A 12,006-nucleotide genomic window follows, 5' to 3' on the forward strand; every position below is an offset into this window, starting at 1 on the left:
CTGACCTCCACGGGTCCCCCCCAAGCACCCCTCTTGGGGCTCAGTCACAGGGAAACAGGGTTCTGCCTCAGCAGCTCTTGCTTTACAGACCACATGCTCCTGAGCCCGAGCCTGGGGCAGTGGGAGGGGAGTTTGGGGAGCTCGAGCAGCAGCAGGGCTCTGTGGTCCGTTTCTCTGAGACGCCACCGCCCAGCCCTACAGTGGGGAGCTGCATGGGGGAACCCCGTGCTCTGCCAGGCGGCTGCCCACTCAGACACTGTCACTCTCTCGCTGCTTGCAGCCCGCCCTGCTGGACCTCCCCCCCCCCGCCCCCCACCGAAGGAATTTCCTGCTACTGCGTTTCCTCCCCTCTCCCAGCCCAGCCACTAGCTCCCCTGCAGGGCTGCCTGTGTGGGCCACCTGTGCTTTTCTCTTTTCTCATCTCCCCATTCATTCCCTCCCGGGAGCCCACCTTCACATGTGTCATTGTGCAGGTCTCTCAGGCATGCCTCTGTGTGAGCAGGGATCTCTATTGAATTATATATTGCTAACTTGTTGATATTTCAGGGGGAGGGAAAAACATACACCCTTACACCACCATTCCACCGAGGTCACTCCAAAAGGATGACAGTAAAACAAATGCACTTATTCACCCCACAGCAGATCCCCACTTGTCTATTTATTTGGTTCATTAAAATTTGTTACATTTACTAAACTGTCATGTTTTACTCCCAATTCATGTTACGAAGCCTTCATCTTTCATTTCCAGAAAATTCTAGGGAACTGACAAGCCTAAGGCAGGTGCCCTCCTTAACGGTCACAGATTTCTCCTTCTCTGGATAGAGAGCCATGCATTGCAATGCTGACACAGCCATGAGACCAGGAACACACGATACTGAGAACATGGGTCCGCAAGCGTCAAGGTGACTCCTTGCCAGCAGGGAATTTGCTGCCTGTGGCTCTCAGAGCCGCCTTTCCACTGGCTTCCTGTTTCTGCAGGAAGGACTGTCTTTACCCGGGAGCCTGTTGGCTGAGGGCAGGGGCTCACAATGAGCACGTGTTCACAGAGCAAGGAAATCAGAGGAAACACGCCCGCCTGTGGCCACAGAGACAGAGAGAACCAGCAACAGGCAGGGGTGGGTGCAGACAGGGAACAGGAGTTGCAGCCATGTTGTTTTTCGTTTACAAAGAGACGTTAGTCTCTTACCTCCTGAGCTTTGGCATCAGCCTCCCATTGACAATTCCATTGATCTTCCAGGAAAAAGCTGCGCCCAGAGGATACCGTGTCTGCCTGTGGGAGGTCGCCAGGCTGAGAACAAGCACTGAGAAACATTCCAGCCGCCCTCAAAGCAGAGACGCTTGGAGAGCCTTCCGACCTCAGCGTGGTCACAGGGTGGGTGCAGGAGTGATGGCGGAGTGCAGGGAGCAGCCGGAGGCAGACAGGCTCTGTCTTCACGCTTCACTGACGTGGAACATTGCCAAGGTCTCCCCATGTCAGGCCCTAATGCTCAGCCCATTTGGTGACAGGACCTCAGAGAGTCTTGGGAAGCATTTTTGCCAGACGTGAAGCCCGGGCTCCATCTGGCATGGCTGCGGGCAGACCTTCCAGGTCCGAGTTCCTGCGGCTGCTGTTTGGCTGCTTTTGTTGCCAGGCCACACGCTTATCTTTATGGTGCTGCTTCCGCTCTTACACACGCTGTCGATCCTGAGCCCTGAAAGCACCGGCAGATGGAGGAGTCAGCACAGCCTGGAGGCAAGACGCATAAACACAAGTGAGAGCAGGAAGCAGGGTTTGGTGCTCCCTCTCCCCTTGGCCACAGTTCAGTTCGCTGGAGAAGTCAGAACACACATGTGAGACTTCAGGGAAAGGGGAAATGAGATGGGGACTTCAAAAAGGAGAGACAATGGTGTGAAAGCCCCAGATCTGAACACACTCCAGCTGAGAAGCAAGCACTGACGCTACCTGTGTGAGGTCTGGGTAAGAAAACAGTAAAAAGATGAGCTACCGACTCGTTTCTCCTGTCCTCATTTCATATAAGAATTTTAAGACAGTAATAGTCAACCCTCAATTAGTACTGTTTGGGGGCACCCGGAGGTGGCCTCACATTTGCGTGGGCCTGTGCTTTGCCGGGCAATGCTGTGTAGCTTCCTCCATAAGCTGTAAGCAGGAGCTTCTGCTGGAGGCGACATGGAGACCAGAACCAGGACCCTCATCCCAAGAGGGTTTGCATTTCGTGGGCCCAGAGGCGTGCTGAGTGAACAGCGGTGCTGCTGTGTCAGGATCCCAGCGTTGTCCCCAGTGCCGCCTCTCCAGGCAACAGGTCTGGGCCTTCGTTCCTGGGTCACAGCCCAGGACAGAGGCTGCAGGGCCCCGTGCAGAGGGCAGGGCCCACCCTGCAGGGGGCAGAGCTGGGTGGCGCTGCCTGAACATGTGCATCGCGGAGACCCACCTGGGTCGTGTTGGAGGTCACAAGGACAAGGGGATTGCAGGACACATGGAGGCACCTGGAAGCTGCCCTTAGCCCTGAACTCAGCACAGTGCTTCCCCCAACTCCCTCCCACGGCCAGAGCCCCAGGTGCTGTGACGGCGCCTGCCCTGTGGGAGTGGACGCAGCCCCTGCTCTCAGACTCTTGTTAAGGGTTCACTCTGGTTGTGTCTGTGTCTGTTTACCTCACTTAATAATTTAATAATTAGACTAATGCAGAGATTGTTACAGAAAACTGAAGAAGAACAAAGCAATACTTAGAGAGATGGAGTTACATTTATTACGCGCGGGTCCAGAGTAAAATGTCTCTCAAATTCTGGGCCCCAACATGCAAGAATTTTCCCTATTTATATGTTTTTACCTTCTTTGTCTCCCAAATATGGGGTGTTTCCAGCCCCTTTTGCAAGTTCTTAAGAGCCCATATGTGCTGGGGCCTTGAGATCTCAACCAAAGGCCTGGCCTGGCGCCAGCACTGATAACCTTGTCTGGGGAAGGTTTCATGGCCTCTCTGAAGTGGGAGTAGTCTTAGCAAGCAAGAATTTACAGAAGCCAAATAGCAGGGTTAAACTTTCAAACAGCAGTATTTATATAAGATGGATGCTTCACCCCCACTGGTTTTATGTACGTGAGTCAAATCATTGACTCTTAGTCATTGTAGTTATATTTACCCCTGAGGACTATAATCTTAATTTTCTGCCTAATAAAGTTAGTGGGCCTGCTTATAAGATAAGGGCCCGGAATGAGGGCCAGGAGTAATCTTTAGAGAGTCCGAGGAGACCTGGACTCTCAATTTTTCCTGGGCTGTCTTAAGCCAGGTGTGATGAAGCCACGTTGGGATTCCATTGACCTTGACTGCCATGGAGGTGGTCCTTTCCAGGTAGGAGTCAGTCCTTGTGTGGCAAATTTCTTTATCCAAACAGAGTCACCAGGGTGGAAGGGATGAACCGGACCAGAAGTTGGTACAGGCAGAGCGTCTCAGATGTGCTTCTGGATTGCTTCCTGGGTAGACTGTAAAGCCTGTAAGAACTTGAATAAAGACTGGTTATGGATTTTAGCTTTTCTAGATTGGGTAGGTCAGGATCTGGAAGAGTCACTAGAATCTGTAGAGACCCCACTGGTTTTAGGGCAGCCTCCTGGGCAGCTTCATCTGTGGCCCGGTTCCCTCTTGCTTCTGTGGAGAACCCTTACCTTGTTGTAAATGCGTACCTGCTATCAGTATACATTGTTACTGATTTTTCTTTTGTCCACCAGAGAGCCTGAAACTGGGTGACTCAAGTGTTTGACATCCAGTGCTCTAGTGTGTTCTGGAGTAAAACCTCGACCTCATGTGGGGCAGTTAGGATTAGTTACTGCCCTAGGGTTAACTTACTTGCTTTTTTAATAAGCATAGATCTGACTGCTACCGCTCAGAGGCAAGTAGGTCACCCAAATGCAAAGGGGTCAAGTCTTTTGGACAAATAGGCTACCAGCCTTTGCTAGGGGCTGAGACTTTGGTGAGTACCTCTTTGCCCATGCCCCTTGTCTCACATACATAGAGGTGGAAAGACTTAGTTACATCCTGTAGCGCTAGTTGGCCCATCGTCCCTGCCCTGCTCATGTCTGTCTAACTGCCTAATATATTACCTCAAGGATCCTGGCTCTGAATTCTTTTAGGGAAAATGGACGTTGAGTTTCTTCTGCAGCTGCTTTGTGCTGAGGAGGGACGGAATTTTCTCTCAGAGCCAAGAGGTCCTTACTGTCAGTCAGAGGGACGATGAGGCCTGGGCACAGAAGGAGGTGGGCTTGTGACCTGGCGGAGACAAACTGTAACAAATGGTCTGGTGAAAGGGAAAGAAAACATTTCAGTTTTAATGACCTCTATTGAAATAGAATTTTTCTCCTCAAAATTACCTCTATGTTTATCAAAAGAGCCAGATATACACTAATTTACCTATTGTATTTAATTTGGCCTGATTGTTTGCATAAACACAACAAGAATGGTAAATGACTATCTTTGCTGGAATTTCATGATTGAATCTTATTGTGCCCCGTAGGGCCAGGAAGCCAAGCCATCCAGCTGCCGTCCGGCCTGCCTGCAGTATCTGCTGAGTTAGGTGAATCCCTCACCTGCAGTGACTCCACCTGGGCCCACGCTCTAGGTTTTAAGGCCCATCTCAGTAGCCCTCCTACTCATTGCAGCCTAAAGTGCTTGGGGGTTCCACAGGGACGCAGAGGCGTCCTCTTGCTCCCCTTCTACTCTGACCAACCACCAGTGATGGTAGGGCCTGGGCCTGATGCTCCAGCGCCAGCCATTTTCAGGGCTCCCAAGCAGGATACCAGGCTTTTCCCTGGCACTCTTATTGGCTTCAAGTCTTCAGAGTTCAGACAGGGCTCTTTAAAACATGACACTCCAGTCAATGTTTCCGGTCAATAAAACCACTATTAGAAACCGGTCTTATTGAATTTATGCAGAGAAATGTATTGCCATGATTTATTAAGCATTGCCAAATTTCAGAGGAATTATATAAGGAGAAAAATATACTGACCTGCTTTAAGATTTTCTGATTTTCCTTGTCAGTCCTTTCTATGGATTCTTCAGAGTAATATATAACTGTCTTCAAATGGCAAGAAGAAATTCAAAATGTGTGTATATTCAAGTAGACAATTATAGCTGTCCTTGTAGTAGGGTTCCCCCTACTTGACTTGTCCTTAAAATTTCATATGGTCTCTGGGAGGGGTGACATGCTCTCTGAGAAAGGACTAAGGGAGCTTTATTGCTTTACAGGGTCTCACATGTCACAGGACCTCACGGGGTCTGTAATTCCTGTAACAAAGGGCTGGTACTCACCACTTCCCTCTGTTCCAAACAGGCCTTCCCCAGTTTCCTAAAGTTGAGGTTTGTGCCACCCCTGACATGGGCATGGTCACACAGGCCTGCAAGACTACAGTAACATTGGCACTGTGGCCACCTTAGGTAGCCAAATCTTCTGCTACCATATATGACATATGGTAGGGCTATACAAATATCTTAGGGAGGTGACTAAAGTCTATTCTTGACCTTCCTACACAAAGCAAAATTGTCCTTGTCTTTCTGGAGTCATGTCCATGAAGACACGGGTATCATCTAAATCTATTATACAGCTTTCTGCAGGCCACTGTCAGGGCTGTGCATGGTGGCCAGTTCTTTCTAGCCACAAACACAGCCTGTCTAATTTCCCTAAATTTTATTCTGACACAGGAGAAAGTTATTTTGCTGTAAACAGGCAGCTTAACCCCTACATAACTGGGCTTGGACATCTGCCTAGAAAGCCGTAATTTATAAGTTTAACATGTGGCCTTAGGTCCTTCTAACCCAACAGGGTCTCTGCCATCCCTCAGTCAGACTCCTCCTCTCTTGGAGAATCTCAAAGTCCTGAAGCCTCCCCGGTCCAGGGAGTGTGCCTTTCCTTTGCCCTTTGACTTTAAGCTGCCAGTCCAAAACAGCCAGAGTTGCAGTTAGAAACAGCTTTGCATATTGGAAAGCGCTTCTGTGGCAGTGGCTTGGGTATTAGGCCCCTTGTCTTCCCGCCAGTCCCCTTTGTGGCAGAGCAGCGACCAGGCCTCTCCCAAGGGAGTGCACTGGAAGGGGATCTCAGCCCCTCCTCTTCCAGCAGCAACAGGTACTGAACCCTTTCAGCACATTTGCAAACAGGGAGCTTTCACTAGCTCTATGTGCTGCTTTCACAGCTCCAGGGCCTGCTGCTCTATTCCTGGGGCTGCAGGAAGGCCAGTAGCAGCCACTGGCTTCTGGTTTTACTGCTGCAGCCAGCAAGCCAAAGGCCCAAGTCTTGTATTGCTTGTTGTAAAACACTCATTCCTCACTGGGCAGCAGCGGGGCAGCTCTAGTGTCAGGTAAATGTCTGCTGTCCCCTGCTTTTCTCGCTGCTGCTGAGGCTTCTTCCAGGGCCACTGCAGGCAGCTCAGGCATCCAGCCCCCCTCACCCCCTTCTTTCACCTGGCTCTCGGGGGATGAGTCTGCTTAGCAACCAGCTTTAAATCACCAGGGCAGCTAGATTAATTATGTTTGCAGAAAACTTGCAACTTTGAATCTAGTGAAGTTCTTATCAGACACCTGGACCATACCCCTATGCCAGCAGAGCGGTCTGCAGCCAGTAAAATCAACAAAAACCTCTCTCTCCCTGCTTCATAATTAACTGCCGACAACCCCCCCCCCTCCTCTGTCCCATCCCCCAGTCCAGTTGCTTGTCTCTCTTCCCGATTGTGATTCAGAGCAAAACAATTCCTACAGAGGGGGGAAATAGAAACAGTGGGAGTTTCAGAGAAAAATACAGACTACCGCTGTAGTAGTCCTCCCTTTCGAAGGCTGAGGTCCAAGCTGTGGAGAAAAATGACTCTTAGTCAGCCTGGAAAGATAGGGAGGAGGAAGATAAGGGTGTGTAGGGAGATTTCTTGTGAACTGAAAGCCTGGATGGCCTCCTGAAAGAAAAGATCTTTAATCCAGTTACAGATGCTATTAGAATCAGGGGTCCATAGATAGTTAATAATAACTTCAGCCTTAGTTCCGCCTCAGGTGGCTCACGTTGGACTATGATGTCACAGGCAGGGACAGGGCCTGTAAATCTCTCCGCCCTGCGGAGCTGTAAGCCCTGCCCCTGGAAGTCTCCGATCACCAAAAGAGATAAGAAAGCCATAAATAAAAGTTCTTTGTTCTTTGAAATGCCACAAATTTATACCTTTAAATTAACCCAAGGACTTTAACATTTCAATTTAATACAGCAAATTCACAAATCAGAGTAAACTGAAACCCTTACTTATACAAAATTAGAAATTTTTATTAGCTAAGTGGGCTGATTCCCTCCCACCGTGATAGAGAGCAAACATCTCCGAGAAAAATAACTCAGCAGCGCTGCTTAAGATGTTTGCAGACCATTACAGGTTCAGCCTTTAATAAATAAAACATTTTAGCCAGATGAATCAACAGAAATGCAGAATAAATCAAAGTAGCTTTTGCTTCACACAGAGCAGTTAATGAGCAGATAATTATGCCAAGACAGACAAACATCCATACTCACACTCTCTCAGTAGACCAGCCCGAACTGGAGCTGAGCAGATAAACAAAACAATGCCCAACTCCCCAGACCGGCTTGGGGGCACTCCTGGCACCCACGCTCCAGAACAGAATTCTCAACCAACATCTTGGTGAGAACCTACCGGAGGAGTTAAGACTGCGTCCAGTCCCCCTTCTCGGTAGCAGATTGGCTAGTGCCCCAAATCGAATCTGAATTCATTCACCTCCAGAGTCCCACATTTATATACTAGCTAGTCCGAGTTTTTGACTTCTACCAGATATTTACCCCGAGTTTAAACAGTCATCTGATTCCTGACTCCTGATTAATTTGTCTGAGGAAGCCATATGGCTTCCGGGGAGGTGATCAAGCTCCCCCTTCCACTCACTTGGAGTGGGCTGAACTGATGGGGCCCCTACCTTACAGATTCTGTCCACAGGTCCAGAAGTGTCCGTCCACTCTCTCCAGATGCCGGCCGGGTCCTGGGCTGAGGTCCGGGAGCGCCCGGAGTCCCCTGGTTCAATTCTGCTAAATCAGCAGAGCGGCACCTCCCAGAGGCCTATCCGGCTCCCTGGGCCCCAAACCCGGCCCGTTCACTGGAGGCCAAAAAGGCCAAGCACAGTTGTTCCTCAGTTCAGGGAACCAATAATGTTACAGAAAACCGAAGAACAAAGCAATACTTAGAGAGATGGAGTTACTTTTATTACGTGCGGGTCCAGAGGAGAATGTCTCTCAAATTCTGGGCCCCAACATGCAGGAATTTTCCCTATTTATGTTTTTACCTTCTTTGTCTCCCAAATATGGGGTGTTTCCGGCCCCTTTTCCAAGTTCTTAAAGAGCCCGCATATGCTGGGGCCTTGAGACCTCAACCAGAGGCCTGGCCTGGCGCCAGCAATGATAACTTTGTCTGGGGAAGGTTTAATGGCCTCTCTGAAGTGAGAGTAGTGTTAGCAAGCAAGAATTTACAGAAGCCAAATAGCAGGGTTAAACTTTCAAACAGCAGTTTTTATATAAGATGGATGCTTCAAGATCACCATACATGTTGGTGGGAATTAGGAGATCAGCAGCGTGCCTCGATAGTTCAAAAACTAACCTCTCCAGGATGGGAATTCGCCGGCAAGTTGCCTGCAGAATGAAATAACGTGCTGCGTCCTTCTCTCTGTCTGTGGCCTGCCATACGCTACTGCATATTTGAACTTGACGGGTTTTTAAATCATGTGAAACAATTTTTGTAAAACTCTTAAAAATGGTGTGTGTGTGTGTGAGAGAGAGATGTGTCAGAGAGAGAGAGGGTAAGACAGAGATGATAAAAATAGCAATCCATCCCATTGGTTGTTTCTCGGGTGACCCTAAGTCATCCATAGCTCTTGATCCCAATCTCTCCTCCACTGTTTGCCTTTTCTGGCCCTTTCCAGGGCCCTGCTCTGTGGGACGACCCCTGACTCACTGTGGGGCAGAGGGAAGCCTGGGCTCCGGGTCCCACAGAGACCTTCAGGGTCACAGTCACAGGAAGAAAAAGTCAGGAACACAAGCAGACCTGCCGTCCCCACCCCCACAGCTCAGGCTCAGTGCCTGCAGCCACAGGGCACATGCTCCCAGCACAGGCTGAGGAGGCCCTGGGACGCACTGTGCCTGGGGAGGGTGATGGATTGACTCTATCCAGGTGAGAGCAGCATTGGAAGCCCTGGAGGCACAGGCAGGAGCCCGAGATCCCACTGGGCCCCCTTTTGTTCCCTGGCAGGGCTCACAGCTACTTGGGAGGTCAGATGACAGTATCAGGATGGCAAGAGGGGCTGGGTGGTGCCTGCAACAGTTAGCACAGTCCCTGAGGGACAGCCCATGGCCCGGGGTGGACTGCGGGGAAATTCTCCGGAACAAGACCCTTGGGCACCCGGGGTGCGGTCCCAGGCCTGGGGGCTGTGACAGGGATGGGGGGGAGGCCATCTCTGGGGCAAAAAGGTTACAGCACCGGTACTCCCAGGCGGCCTCCCACTCACGCACAAACCAGGCCCGAGGCCGCTTAGCCTCCCAGTTCAGAGGGATGGGGAGCGCTCAGGGTGGTATCCCCGAATGTGGTGGGGGTGGCACCTGGGAGCCCCAAGAGACGCAGCCCGGCCTCCATGCCCCTCTGCCCTGGGCCCCCACCTGAGCTCACGCACCCCACACCCCCTCCCACTGCGCACTCTCCAATGGGGCAACCCCAGGGTCCTGCCAGGCACCCAGCATTCCAGCTCCAGTGGAGCTGCCATCGTCCCGGGCCACTGCCCCGGCGACCACACAGGGGCCTCACTGCCCACTCACAACTGTGATGAAGCGGGAGTTTTGGACTGGCCACGCCGTGTTCCCCTGGGCAGACTGGTTCCCGGACTCGAAGAATGAATCCACTGACGGAAGGTGGTAGAGCAAAGGTGGTGATTTACTGAAGAACAAGTACAGACTCCACGTGGCGGGAGTCCCTTCTCCCTGTGGCTTATAAAGGCTGCAGATCCCGGTGCCCTGAAGTCCCCTCTGACTGGCCACTACTCCCTTAGACTTGTTACCATAGCAACTTGTGAGATCAAAGGTCGAACCTCACAAGGGACATGTGAGGTTCTCCCCCCACTTCCTTATTGTTTTCCTTTTCCCCCTGGGCTTTCTTCTTCTCCTTCTGGCTGAAGGGCTTCCTTCCCTTTGTTTTGTAAACATAGACCTTTTGCTGTCCCCAGCTCCCTCATTCTACAGAAATGCACCTGTTGCAGCTTTTCAGCTCCCCCATTCTATGGAAATACACCTTCTGCTGCTCTGCAGCCCTGTGCTTCCTCCACGGTCCCCTAATTTCTAAAATTTCCTAAACCTGTGTTTTTCACCCCCAAAATTCCTGTTTCAGTGACACTTTCAGACCTGCCACTGCCCACACTCTCCTATGACATCCCACACCTCCCAATGCCCACAGCCACTGTAACTCCCTGAGTGGCCGCTGCCCCTGATCACACTGGGCACCCAGGGACCGAAAGGCCAGCACTGCGGTGGGCCCTCCGGAGCTGGGGTGTTCTCACTCCACTGCTCACTGCTGGGCTTGCAGCCCAGGTCCCTGCTGATGCCCCAAGGATTTCATTGTCCCCCTCCACCAGGACACCCAGCCTTTCCACGGCCTCTCCCCGGTACTGCCACTGCACACCTCCAGTGGGACACCCACGGCTCCTGGAACGTGCACACAGCGCTTGCACCGAGCCTTCGCTGTCCTCACTCCATTGTGGGAGGTCCTGGGCTCGCATGAGTGACAACTGTTTGTGAGCCCCTTCGTTCCCGCTGCCTCTTCTCACTATGATTCCTCCAGCCTCCCACAGCCTACAATGCACCCTGAGGTCCCAGGTGCTTCACACTCCAGTGACAGCTCAAGGCTGCACAGGCCACATGCCAATGAGAAATTCCAGCTTCCTCACCTGCCACCCACCACTGTGACACCTTCACAGCCTCCACTGACAACACACTTCTGACACTGCCCGTCTCCCACTGCCCCCTCCAGTGTGCCACCCAGGACCTCCACCACCAGCAGCGCCCGGGACACCTGGGCTGCAGGCCACATTCCACAGGGACACCAGACCCTCCACCGGTTGGCCGCGCGCTACTGTGAGACCTGCAGCTTCTCACTGTCCAGGAACCCCACTGACTGCCCAGGGCGCACATGCCACACCCGCTGAGACACTTCCAGGGCTCCTGCTGCTTCCCCTCTGCTGTTACACCAAGGTCCCCACTGTGCGGATCCTCTCTGTGCTGTCCTTCCTCACCTGGGGATATCACCTTTATTGCTTTCGGAGACCGTGGAGGCGGAGGACGGGAGGGGGAGGGAGGCTGCGAGAGACAAACATCGATGTGAGAGAGGCACATCAACTGTTTGCCCAAGGCGCGCGGCCCGACGAGGGGTGGGGTGCAAACCCACAACCCAGGTGCATGCCCTGGACACGGGCCACATTCCAATGAGAAATTCCAGCTTCCTCAGGACAGTGGTCTCGGGCCGACACAGTGACCACTGAGCCACACCACCTGTGGCCAGGATCCATTTTTGGACCCACAAACTTTAACTTCCAAGATCTACTGTGACTCCCCAGTACACCTGCAACTCTCCCTACCATTTAACACGAGGGCTGTCACTGCCCGGGCTCCATGGACACATCGGGGCCCCACGGCACACATCCACGTGAGTCTGCTGGGCTCCTCATACACACTTCTCACCGGGATCCCAGATGTCACTGCGCAAACACACCTGGCCGCGATCCGGACTTGCCCAGCCCACACGCCACTGTGACGCTGCCGGAACCCACTGCCTCCACCCCAACGTGTCACACAAGGGTGGCACTCGCCCAACTCACGTGGACACTGCGCTGATCCCGCTCTTTACACTGCACTGTGGCATGCGAGGGCTCCCACTCCCACGTGGCACTGGGACACCCACTCCTCCCCATGCCCACGCTCCACTCTCAAACCAAAGTTCCAACTGCCCACTCCCTCCAGGACAA

The 12,006-nt window shown here is 52.2% G+C and overlaps 1 long non-coding RNA gene across 1 annotated transcript; it reads right to left on the reverse strand.

The window, feature by feature from the left end:
- Positions 1-2,724: 2,724 nt before the first annotated feature.
- Positions 2,725-8,090, reverse strand: LOC308238780. Its single transcript, XR_013959617.1, has 3 exons — positions 7,930-8,090; positions 4,089-4,268; positions 2,725-3,491 (listed from the first exon to the last, which is right to left on the reverse strand). It is a non-coding gene; the product is annotated as an uncharacterized lncRNA (long non-coding RNA).
- Between the last annotated feature and the right edge of the window lie 3,916 nt (positions 8,091-12,006).

This window comes from Plecotus auritus (assembly GCF_963455305.1).
Source record: "Plecotus auritus genome assembly, chromosome: 14".
Lineage (NCBI taxonomy): Eukaryota > Metazoa > Chordata > Mammalia > Chiroptera > Vespertilionidae > Plecotus > Plecotus auritus.